The 13716-nt window shown below is 33.0% G+C and overlaps 1 pseudogene; it reads right to left on the bottom strand.

The window, feature by feature from the left end:
- LOC149556213 (glutamate--tRNA ligase, cytoplasmic-like) overlaps window positions 1-12557 on the bottom strand; it is a 41832-nt pseudogene extending 29275 nt beyond the window's left edge.
- Between the last annotated feature and the right edge of the window lie 1159 nt (window positions 12558-13716).

The following is a 13716-nucleotide window of genomic DNA, read 5'->3' as shown; positions in this document are numbered from 1 at the left end:
ATATAATATTTTTTCTTTTTTGTGTATCTTCCTTTCATTGTTGCCTTCAAATTGGTATCAAAGCCTTAAGAGCTTGAAAATAGAAACAAGAGATATTTTTTCGATAAGAGAGAGTTTCTAATCTTGTATTGATTTAGATTATGTAAGTCTTTAAAGAAGGGGATGAAAGTTGATCATTGTGATATTTAAGAGAAGGTATGGATCCCATTTCAAAGATTGAAATCCAATATGAGAATTTTTTGACTCAAAGGCAGATATATGTGTTTTAATTATTGTTGGTTCAAGCTATACATCATTATCTTAGCCTTGTTTGAAATCTTTTCTTTGTAAAGAATAGGTTAAAATAGTAAGGTGCAGTTGTAACTGTGATTATTATTATGGCATCTAGAAGTAGTATAGCTCAACCACAGATTCCTCTATTTTTTGGTAAAAAAATGTGTTTTGGACTATAAAAATGAAAACATTGTTTCATTCTCAAGGCATATGGGATCTTATTGAAAAGGGTTTTAATGAACCACAAGATGAAAAGGAAATATTACAAGATAACATGAAAAAGGATGCTAAAGCATTGTTTCTAATTGAACAATCTTTAGATGAATCAATTTTCCCTAAATTTTCTATAACTAAAAAATCTAAACTTGCATTGGATATTTTAGAAACAACATATCAAGGAACATCAAAAATTAAGATTGCTAAATTGAAAAGTTTAAGGCATGATTTTGAAAATTTGTGTGAAGGACTCAGACTTAGCTGATCAATTTCTAAATCAAGTAATGAATGTGGTTAATTAGATTAGATCATATGGTGATGATTTGACAGATCAAAAAGTTGTTGAAACGATACTTCATAGTTTGCCTAGAAATTTGATGCCATTATTGTTTCCATTGAAGAATCTAAGGATTTGACGATACTCTCTATTGAATGGGTTCACTTTTATCTCATTAGTCAATAATGAACAGAAATAACAATTCTTCTTTGGAGAATTCTTTTAGATCACATATATCTTTTGGAAGAGGAAGAGGAAGATCAAACTATAGAGGAAGAGGAAGAGGTAGAAACATAGATGGAAATGGAAGTCCAAATCAAGAAGATAAAACAAATCAATCCATTTAGAGTTGTAATAGAGGACATGGCAGAAGTTCATTTCAACACCCATCATCAGGGTTTAAAAATCATGAATTCAGTGTCATTATTGTAAGAGATTTGGTCATTTTGCGAGTGAATGGTGAAAGAAATAGGAGTAGATTGAAAAGAATGGTGCTAATTACTTAGATGTATCTAAAAAAAATTCAAGAAGTTTATTTATTACTTGTAATGTTGCTCAAAAAAGTTCTACTAATATATGGTTCCTAGATAGTGGATGTAGTAACTATATGACTGGAAACAAAGATTTATTTGCTATCTTGGATGATTCTTTAAAATCTAAAGTAAAGCTAGGAAATGACAGTAAAGTCTCTATAACGGGAAAAGGTGTTATAAATGTCTTGACAAAAAATGGAGGAAAAAGATATATTTCTAATGTGTATTCTGTGTCAGGATTAAAACACAGTCTCATGAGTGTTGGTCAATTAGTACAAAAAGGTTACAAAGTTTCTTTTGATAATGATATTTGCATGATCTTGGATAGAAATCCTAGTGGTAGGTTAATTGCAATGGTCAAGATGACACAAAATCAAATGTTCCCCCTCCAGATTCAATACATTCAAGGAGGAAAAGAAATTAGTTTCAAGATAGTATTTTGAGATCAGTCATGGCTATGGAATTTGAGGTATGGTCATCTTCATTTTGATGCTTTGAGCTTGTTACAAAAGAAAAATATGGTGAAAGAATTTCCTTAGATATTGAAACCACCAAGTTCATGTAAATGTTGTATTTTGGCAAAAAAACACAGAGAAAGCTTCCTAGTAGGAGGTTCAAATAGAGCAAGAGCATCATTGGAATTATTTCACACTAATATATATGGACCTATGCAAATTTCATCTTTAGGAGGAAGTATGTATTTCCTAACATTTATTGATGATTTTACTAGGAAGACTTGGATATAATTTCTCAAACAAAAGAGTGAAGCTTTTGAAAAATTCAAGCAGTTTAAAAATTTGGTTCAAAGAAAAAGTGGTCTCTACATCAAGGTATTACGATCTAATAGATGTGGTGAATTCGGTTCTAATCATTTTCTAGAATTTTGTAGATTTCATAGAACTAAGAAGTAGTTTACCACAAGGTACAAACCACAAAAAAATGGTGTAGTAGAGAGGAAGAAAAAACCCATAATGGAAATGGCAAGGAGTATGTTAAAGGCCAAAAATCTATCCAATGAGTTTTTGGGAGAAGTAGTAGCATGTGTTGTATACATCTTAAACTAGAGTCCTACAAAGAGTGTTAGGAACAAAATTCCACAAGAAGCATGGAATGGTAAGAAACATAATGTATCTCACTTTAGAGTTTTTGGATGTGTTTCTTATTCATTGGTGTCATCCAAATTGAGAAGGAAATTGAATGATAAAAGTAAAAAATGTATCTTTATTGGTTATAATGAAGAGTCAAAGGCTTATAGATTGTATAAACCTGTTTCAAAGAAATTGATCATTCGTAGAGATGTTAAGTTTGAAGAAGATTCATGGCATAGAAATGATAACAAACAAGTCACAAGAGGAGCACCAATATTACAAAGTGATGATGAATTGAAGGAACAAGGAACTCAATCACCACCCAATACTCCACCAAGGAACCTTGAGCAAGGAGCCTCACCTCTAGGTTCAAATGTAAGTGATAGATTAGATTCTACATTCTCAAGACCAAGTTACAAAGGTAAGAAGACAAGAAGCTTAAAAGAGACATATGATCAAGAAGAAGAGAATGTAGACATATATTCAAATTTTTCTTTATTTTCCTGTGATCCATTGTATTTTGATGAAGAAATTAAAGAAGATAAATGAATCAAGGAAATTAATGAAGAAATTGACTCTATTGAAAGAAATGAAGCATGGGAATTAATGCATTTACCTAAAGGAAAAGAATGCATAGGAGTGAAATAGGTCTGCAAAACTAAATTTGATGCAAAAGGTGAAATTGTTAAGCATAAGGAAACTCTAGTTGCTAAAGGGTTTTCATAGTAATATGGAGTTGATTATAATGAAACATTTGGTCCAGTTGGTAGACTTGACACAGTTCAAACTATTTTAGCAATAACTACACAAAATGATTGGAAAGTGTATCAAATGGATGTAAAATCAGATTTTTTGAATGTTTTTCTTGATGAAGAAGCATATGATAAAAAACCACCTAGTTGTGAGGTTTGTGGGCATGAAAACAAGGTATATAAATTAAGAAAGGTACTTTATGGTTTAAAATAAGCTCCTAGGGCTTGGTATATAAGAGGATTGATTCATACATGATAAGTAATCAATTCAATAGAAGTAACAATAAGCCCATGTTATATGTCAAGACTAATAAGGAAGTTCATATTTTGATTGTATGTTTGTATGTTGATGACTTGATATTTACTAGAAGTCTATCAATAGATATGTTCAAGTGAGAAATGATGAAGGAATTTGTAATGACAGATTTTAGGTTGATGAGATATTTCTTAGGTATTGAAGTTATTCAATGTGACAAAGGTATCTTCATTTATCAATCCAAGTATATAAAGGATGTTTTGAAGAGATTTAAAATGATAAATTGTAATCCAACATCAACTCCAATTGCAATAGGAATAAAACTTAGCAAGGACGAGAAGGGCTAAAATCTTGATCCAACTATGTTTAAAAGACTTCTTGGAAGTTTAATGCATATGACAACAAAAAGTCTAGATATCATATATGGTGTTAGTTTGATCTCAAGGTCCATGGAGTCACCACAAAATTCTCATTGGAAAGTTGGAAAAATGATATTAAGATATATTGAAGGGACAATAGGATATGGAATCCTATATTCCAAAGCTAACAATTTTGGTTTGATTAGTTATACTGATAGTGATTTTGCAAGTAGTATTGATGATAGGAAGAGAACTTTCAGATATATATCTTTCACCTTGGATCAGGAGTCATGTAATGGGCATCAAAGAAGCAACATACAGTGACAATTTCATCAATTAAAGCAAAATATATTGTTTCCACTCCTACAACATGTCAAGCAGTATGGATGCATCAAATTTTGCTTGATCTTCACCATCATCAAGAGGAACCAACACCATTCCTTTGTGATAAAAAATCAGCAATAGAATTATCTAAGAATCATGTATTTCATAAGAGGAGAAAACATATTGATACAAGTTACCACTTCATCAGAGAATTGGTTAACAATGGAGAAATCTACCTTGAGTTCTACAAATATGAAGATCAATTGGCATATATTTTCACTAAGGCATTGCCAAAGAGTAACTATGAATATATGTGAGAGAAAATGGGAATTATTGATGTAAAAAGATTTAATGGTAGAAATTAAGGGGGAGTGTTGGTGGTATTAATTTATTGCAACTACCCACTATCAATAGCCCACACCCTAGCCAGCTGTAGTAATTTTTCACCTCCCACCATCATCAGTAGTAGACAATGAACCATCCAAACCATTCTAGCTACTTGACTCAGCCATCCATAATGAATACACTATAATATTTTATATGTTATGTAATAAGTTTGATATAATTCCAAACACTTCTCAGTCCTCTATAAATAGAGGCTAATGTAATGTATTTTAGGAAGGTAGTAAGGCAATATAATAAGTTTTCTTTCTTGTGTATTTGTCTTTCATTGTTGCCTTCACTAACATGATAAATTGGACATAAAAAATTTCTACATCAATAATCATCACCTGATTTATTAGTGTAAGGCATTACTTCTTGATTCATTTCATGATTTATCTTTCGAAACAGAATAATTTCTTGCTTATCGGTGTTAAGGCATCCAAAATAGACCACTACATTGTTTTGCACCTTTACTATCCACATTTTCCGGCATAAGAAAAATGATGAAATCTCATATCAAACTGATTGGTTATATAATAATCATGAATTATTTAAAAAAATCATACCTTATTTTTAAAAAATAATCATGTAAGATTAATTTATAAAAATCATATATTATTTTTTTAAAAAATCAGATCTGATAAAATATATAATAAAAAAGAAAAAGCATTTATATTACATAATTAGGTACTCCACATAGTCCTCTAAAAACACAATTTTTTTTTTTCTTAAATTAGATTGGTTAAAATCTTATAAATGGGAAAGGGGAAAAAAAAATTATAAAAGGAAAATTTCAACAAAAAATTATCTTGATAAAATATTAATAACCAATCAACTTTGCAAATACTCTAACACCAATTTGAAAATAGAAATGAGAAACCACTCAATCAAATTTGAATCCATTAATCTCTACCATAAAAGGAAAATAAAGAAAATGTAGAGTCTGCTACATTTATGCAATATCTATTTATATCGGTATTCTTGTTAAAATTGACTAATTTCTTCTTAGTACAAACAAGCAACACTATACATTATTAAATAGCTAGAATTCTTCAAGCTACTAGAAAAAAATCCATTCATAGCTAGGACAATAGTAGTTGAAAAGATTTAGTAGAAATGAAAAATGTAATATCCATTCATTTAAGTTGAAAAATCACGACTATGCTATCTAGATGTAACTGTAAATAAACTATATTATTATTAGCAAGATTGAATTTTTGTAGTATTACAAATGTTGCAACTCTAATCTTGTGATATCCATTTTATATTTCTTCAATAGATGTCTGCAACACCATACATGAGTTTAACACAAAATAAGATACCAAGCAAGTGTTCAGTGAACTCACATATCTAGAAGAAGCACAGAAGAGTTTGGACCTTGATAAAAATTCAAACTGATTGGTTACATAATAAAATAGTAGGTTGTTTATTGTACCAAATAAATTACCCTTACTCTATGCAAGTGAGTTTACAAACCATATGTGGTCATTACTTCATTTCCCCAATCATGCTCTCTAATAACCCTAAAATCAAAAAATGCAAAAGACATAATGTATCTCAAGACAAAGAATAATAAATCAAAGAAAATCTAATACAAGATCTATAAGTATGTACTAATGTTGTTCTAGTTCCTAAGTACTATTAAGTTGTCATTATGCATGATGCTAAATGGAAGGAATTCTTGCGAACTCCTCTCTTGAAAAGCCAATCTTTTGAAACAACTCCAAGGTTCTAGGTTATCTTACAATGTACTAAAATCAACTTAGTTGAAGATAAATGTGATTGTTCATGAGGATTCCTTTGCTGGTTCATTTTGATCTTGGATGAGATGTAGAATTTATTCACTATTTCAAAATACGCACACAAAAGAACTATGTTTTTGTATTTTCTATTTTTTTAATGAATGCAATCTAACAATGCAACTAGTATGAATTTCTATCCTAACAAGGGGTTAATAAAGCAAATAACAAGAACTTTAAAGAAAATCACATGAAATTGAAATCCTAATGGACATAAGCTATGGAAAACAACATGTCTGTGAGTTAAGCTTTCAAAGAAATTGGTCGGTAACCAATGAAAGAAGGAGAAATGCTTCCTCTATTATACTAATGTAATCATTAGTGAGAAACTTAGTAATCATATGATATTTCACTCCTCATCAAATTGCAAGGCCACAGAAAGTGCACTAATGTAAGAAAAAAAGTTATGCAAGTACAATTTGATGATTTTTTCTCAAGCTAGATACATCAATGGAATTTGTAAAACTGTAGCAAACACCCAAATTAATAGATCACACAACTAGAAACAAAGCAATGAACTTTTGGCTCAATCACAATTCCATCAACATAAATTCACAAAACAATGGCACATTTAGGCAAGAATCACTACACTCCAAATGCGAGCACCAAAAGCATAATTTTATTGCAAAATAATGGTGGCCCAATTACATATTACAATGGAGTATTTATAAGAAATCATCTCCTCATTTTTTGTTGAGACTGAGAGATATCTTCATGCAATAATATGCTTTTAAATTAATAAAACAAACTAATCATATACAAACTAACAATTTAATTGCTGCTTAGTAGGACTCCATCCATTTTTAATCCATTAATTGGATGCATGAGCTTTTACATGTCAAAAAAAAAGAATTTATGAGAGAAGAAAGAATGAGAAAGCCTTTAGTCAAAGTAGAAGTGTCTAGAAGTGCCAAAATTGAAAGTTGATCCTTCACTAGGCATTTGTCGAAGTTAAACTATCGTCAAAATGCATTTTCGATGCATGCAAAGCTCTATTTTTAGAACTGGTAGTTAACTGTTGGTGCACCTCTAGGAAAGTAGACCTACTCACATATGCACGTGCAGACCTGCACACTTCAAAAGAGTCCAAAATCTTAAAATTTTACTAAGTGTCAAAATTGAAATTTTGGCTTCTAGGTTTTGTTCCCCTTCATCCCAAAGCTATGGCTAGATGTTTGCCCTTGAATTTTTCTATAATCTTAGTAATCTTGGCCACACCTAATAAATGTAGAGTCTCATACTTGTCTTTATCTTTCTATCTGTAGTTGTCTACCTCAACTTGAGTCTTAGCAAAATCCTCAAGTTTGGTATCCACCTCTAATAAGGCTTCCTCTATTCTGAAAGCCTATCAAATGTCCTCATCATTGGAAGCTTCCTCAAACATCTTCTAGAAATTCTCCACTAATACCTCTATAGGCAATAACTTCTCTCATTCCTCATCTTCAAAAATCTCTAAGCATGCATCGCTATAATTCCTCTCTGCTCCCAAAATTCACTGTCAGGCTTGGACCTTGAGCTAGTGAATCTGTGCATGTAATGTTTCCATTGATTTATTACTATCTGCAATCTTCTCTATCCAATCATCAATTAAATCCAATTCTTCTTTTGTATACACATCTACCAAAATCCTATATCTTTACCCCTTTATTGTTTGCAAAACTTTTAAGTCTTTGCTCCAAGCTCTTACTTCATGTAGTATAGTAAAATCTTGCTTCAAAATTGCCACCATTTTATTTACTTCTCCTATGTAGCATGTAGTAATTCTAGGTTCCCTTGGATGATCAACACACAGTTCTCCTCAAAACTTTCCTGCAACTGCTGACAGACTTTCAAAAATGGGTCCAAGTGCACACCTCCCCCTTCTCTGAGTATAACATTTAACATCTCCTTGGGGTTCTCATGATCTAGGGGGCTGACAACTTTGGTTAAATATCCTCTTAGTATTTTATTTTTCCTTCAAAGTGTATGGAGTTCTACTTCTTCCCATTCCATATTCCTAAAAACCTCCTTAGTCCCCATAGTCACCATTAATCTGGTCATATCCAATGTGGGCCTCCTAAGCATGACCTCTTTGATTTGATAATCTTATGGACCAAGGCTTTCGTTATCTGTATCAATAGGAGGGATGACCACTTGTGTGAACAAATTCTAATCCCATGTACTATTGACAAATGCTAATGGTCTTGCTTCATGTGCTAGAGACTCAAGTTTGTTCAAGACCTCAACCAATTCAATGACTCCTCATCAGCATAGAATTGTGGCTTCTTGACCATTATTTCCTTTCTTAACCACCTTGGCACCTATTTAGCTAAAGACCTACCTCTTGAGGATGAAGGAGTATGTTTAGCTATGTCCTTTCCCTTATCACTCCTCCTCGGAGTTCTTTCTCTTTGTGAGGGATCTTCTTCGGTGGTCTCTGTCTCTGTAGACCCTTTAGTTTTCACCTCAATGTCTTGGGAGGTTGGTTGTGAATATTCTACCATTTGTCCCTCCATCAACACTTCATCAGTTGCCATTTTCTATGATTCATCCTCTTGTGAAGGTTCCTTTTGAACCTATTCTTCTTCAGAACTTGGAGGTAGAGGAGTAATTAAGCCTTGGTCTACCACCATGACTTGTGCTGGGGATGGGGGAGAAAGATCAGGACCCTATGACTCTGGTGGAATTTATGTACAGTCTTCTTATTGGAGTTCAACTATAGGGGTATCCCTGACCTTATCTCCAACCAATTTTGTTCCCATGGGCATGAATTCAAAATCTAACATTTTAAATAGGTCATCACCCTCAACATCTTGCTCATCCACCCATTGCTATACTTTTTCTTTTGAAGAAGAAACTTCCAATGGTTCATCTAGGGTGAATGGTAGTGTTGTCATAGAACTTCTCATCTTCTCTTGTTCTATGGCTCTAGCTAGATGAGTTATTCTCTATAAAGGAACATTTTCCTCCTCATCTTCCTCTTCTTCTTCTTCTCCCTCGAGAATAGTTTTGGTAATAGATGGACAAGGAACCATTTTCTTTATCACCCTTTGCCTCTTCTTCATGTATATTATAATCTTTATCTATTTCATGGAGGTAGAATGAGATCCTAGTTCTACTTGTAGAGGAGGAATAGAGGCTTGTTGGGTTTCTTCCTTTGTCTAGCTTGGGCCTGCACCTCACCTTCTTCTATTTCAGCCCTCTGAGGAGAAATCCTCCTTCTTTTGCCCTTTCCTTTCATCTCTGGAGGGTGATAGTATCCAATTGGGCAGTCAAGTTGGTATACTATTTCTGGCCTAATAGGAGACTATGCTGCCAAGATAGGAATGGTAACTTTCTTTCCTATACCTTTCTCTAGGTAGGCTTGTGTGTAAAATATCATGGTATCAAGTATTGGATCAAGTTGAAAGGGTTTCTTGATCCAATCCTTTGTCACCCTGATGACATGCCTTGCCTGATTATTTATGTCATCGCTCTCCTCCCTGTCAACCTTGACATTCATTATGGGCCTTTCCCTAATTTTGTCTGAGTTGAACAAAGGTTCCAACAACTCCCTAGAATCTTGCTTCAGTATCTCCTCTAGAATCTAAACCTTTAGAGCCTTTTCAGCCAAATACAAAGTCATCCTACAATAGTCCCTAATAAGAACATCGTAGTCATTTGTTATGTTCCTTTAGTGGTCTTCAATGGCGTCTTCATGGTAGAATTCTCTACCCACCAAACTCTCCACTTTCCCAATATTTTGAAAGCATGGCCTAGGAGAATTGTACACCTCAAGTCGATATTACTCCCACTCCCATTCGAAAGATAGAATATCCTATTTCCACTTTACTTGATATGGCCCTATGACTAGGGTCCATGTCCAACATTGTATTCATTACTTCCTGACCCTATCATATGTAGATTCAATCTACAATGCAATCTCTAACAAAACTAGTCTATCACAAGGATATCTAGGGAGCTTTTTTGAGTTGACAATGGCACCAGCTGCTTGTAGATATGTGAATGTTTTGAACTGGATGTAATAGGCCCTAAGAGCTATTATCTATGTAATTGCATCATCATATAATATTTTCACATAGTCTCCTTCTATGAATTGAATGACTACAAATATGAACACATCATTCACAATTTTGTACTCTTTTCTTTGTCCCAAGAGCTTCTTCCTCACTAGTTAAGGGTAGACAATGTATGGCTAGGCATTGGGATCTTGCATGTTGCCCCTCTTGTATTTCTTAGGATAATTTATTTCCCTTTCTACTACTAGATACACCATGTATGAAGTCATATAGAATTTCTTCGTATCCTTGACTGCCCCCAATTGTTCACATAATTTCTCACTCAATGTGGTGGCCTAGTCAAGTGGCATTCTTTTTGTCTTGATTGTCTTAATGAAATTGACCATGAAAACACTGAGGTGCCCTGTTGTCAGTAGACCTACCACCCTACTTAGAAGAATGATAGAGTAGCCAATATCGTCCTTCATGTACCCCCTTGTCATGTCCACCTTCCCATTATCCTTCCTAGAGGAATCTTCTCAATAAGATATGAAGATTGGATAATAGTTGTCATCTCTTGTAGGTGTTCCTTGTACCACCTTTTAGCTACCTCATAAGTGACTTAGATAAATTGATCTACCCTAGGGAGATGAAAGAACCTTTCAATGTTTTTGGGTTAGAGGTCAAGCACAACTTCTCTTATCATGCTCTTCACCACCCTTTCCTTAGGAATAAAGTGTTGTGCTAGTGTCATGATTAACTTAATGATTGTACTGATGTTGGGTGTGAAGTTGCATTCACTAACCCTAATTGAATCAGAGTAGATACAAAAACTGATCTCTCTATAGGCTTGTTGTAGATTCTTAGAAATTCCCCCAAGTCAGTGTGTCCTAAATCACTGTCCTTGATTTCTGTGTAGTCATCCTGAAACCTTGATTTGGACGAGACCCCTTGGAACTTGAAAACCACAATCTTTGGTGTCATTTTCTCACTGGATGATGACTTCCTTATATTTACATGAAGAAGAGACATTTAGTAGTTTAAAATAATGTTATAATAAGGCTTATTAATATCTTAAAAATTAAACACACAAAAACATCCAATTACACCCTTGTTATTCATCAAAGAAAAAATAAAAAAACAATGTGCACAACTACACACCAGACTAGGTGCATAGGTGTGCACCTCATTTTCTATGTTTTTCAATGCACCCCTTTAATTTGCATGTGTTTGAAATTTAGTGCGCAGTTGGGCACCAAATTAGGTGTGTAAATCCATACCAAATTTCATAGTTGGGATTCATTTTTGCAATTTTTGCAATTTTTTAAGTTTTTAACACTTTGATGAGTCAAGATATGTACTAGCACACCTATCTAGGTATGCAAGTGTGGACCTTGCCATAGGGTTTTAGTGTATGGGGGTGCGCAGGAGTGCACCAAGCTGGGTGTGCAACTTTTTCTTATTTCTAAGAGGAGTGCACAGCTACGCATCCCTACTTTTGGCATTTGTTGTTTTTAGTTTTACAAAGTGGATTTTTGGGGGTGCAAAGTAGAATTTTACACACCTCAGTGGGTGCAACAACATGGAATGCAGAAGCGAAGGTAGTGAGATCAATGAGTACAAATTTGGGGAGCTGTTATCATAGGACAACAAAGAGACTCGAGTGAAGAAAATGAGGGGTTGGGGGTTTATATAACTGCCACTCACCTCTAGTGGTGCACCAATTCATGCCTGTGTAGGTGCATATTGGTGCATCACTGGAGGTGATGCATATTCGTGTAGCAGGGAAGCTGTGTGGGTGCTCAATGCAAATTTTATTTTTATTTTTCTAATTTTTTCAATTTTATGATTTTTTATTTTTCTAACCCTTCAAGATCAAGATGCAAACTTAGGGCCTCAGAATTGTCTTGAATTTCAAAAAAGTAGGGGGTCCCCATTTCCTAATCAAGATGTGGCATGCATTGTGGAACCACAACAAGTACTAAGAGGTGGGCAAGTAAATCCAGCTAGAGGAGTGAGTCTACAGGGAACAAAGAGCTCAAGTACAATGGGAAGGATGATGTTGGTGTTCATAAACTTAATCCTAATTATTGTACACAAACACATGGCAGCATCCATTTCCCAAATGCCTTGAAGAGCAGGGCAACACATATTCACAACACCATCTCTAATTGTGCCATTGACAAGTACATCCATGCAAGCTTCCACTTTCAATGCATTTAGCAAACAACTTGCCCCACTTGATGGAGTGGGAGAGGATGATTTTTTAGGACGAGATTTTATGTTGTGAGGAGGACAGCAGTGACTCTTAGGTTCCATTATAGAATCCACTATACTTGCAAAGCAAACTATAACCATCACAACTTGCACTACACCGTTTATTATCTTCAGTTAAGTTGCCTGATCAAACAAAAAAAATAAAATTTGAGAAAAGTTGCTTCAATTTTGGACTTGGAAGAGAATGGTAGTTCATTGGAATTTATAACCCAGTGCTTTTGATTTTTAATGATGAGATTTGGAGCACTCGTGAGTAGTAACAATCAAATTTGGTGCACTATGAGTAGTAACGTTTATGATTTCCATTTAAGATAAGAATTAAGGAATTCATTTGAAGAAACAATGATTAACCATAATGTTTTAACTTCACTTCCACTATTTAGCATCCCTAAACTCCATATCCACTGCTCTAGATGTAGTTTAGATTGGAGTTAAATTAATGTCTTGTTGTTACAAGCAGGCGAAATAGACTTTCTCCATCAATTTGGGCAATTAAAAAACTTCAACAAAAGGGTATGTTTAGTGATGTTTTAGGAGAAATCATACCCTTTTAAATTGATTTTTTAAAAAAATAGTTAACATAAAATGTAATTGAGAAGAAAAGATAATAAATTAATTTTTTAAAATATTATTTAAATTTATATTATTTTGAAAAATTTAAAAGATGATTATTATATTATAATTCTTAATATTTGAAAAATTATAATTAATCTTTTAATTTAAAATATCTTTAAAATTAGAAATTAGTTATAAGATTATCATTATATTCTATATTAGTATTATAATATCATATTTGATGTTTTTTAGGAAAAAAATATTTTTAAATTTATTTTCTCGAATACATTTTACTATTATATTATAAAATTTCATAATTAACTTTTAATTAAAACTTACAATCATTTAGTAGTTATTTAATGCAAAGTCAATGTTTATTTTTCAAATGTATTTTAATATATCATGTATATAAATATATAAATAAAACTAAATAAATATTTAAATAATATTATTCTTTTATATAAATTGAAAATTATAAAAAAAAATGATGTATTATTGAATAATAATATGTTTAAAAAAATTTAAAAATTAAATGGATGGAAAAAATGAAATGAGGTCCATAACTGACAAGGACACTAAGTTCGAGGTTTAGTGTGTGAACTTTAAGTCACACGAATTTGGATTGTCCTAGACGTTGGAGGGAATG

Source organism: Cupressus sempervirens, chromosome 5, assembly GCF_028749045.1.
Source record: "Cupressus sempervirens isolate cs-2001-9-10 chromosome 5, ASM2874904v1, whole genome shotgun sequence".
Classification (NCBI taxonomy): Eukaryota; Viridiplantae; Streptophyta; class Pinopsida; order Cupressales; family Cupressaceae; genus Cupressus; species Cupressus sempervirens.
This window is presented reverse-complemented; position numbering and strand designations above follow the sequence as displayed.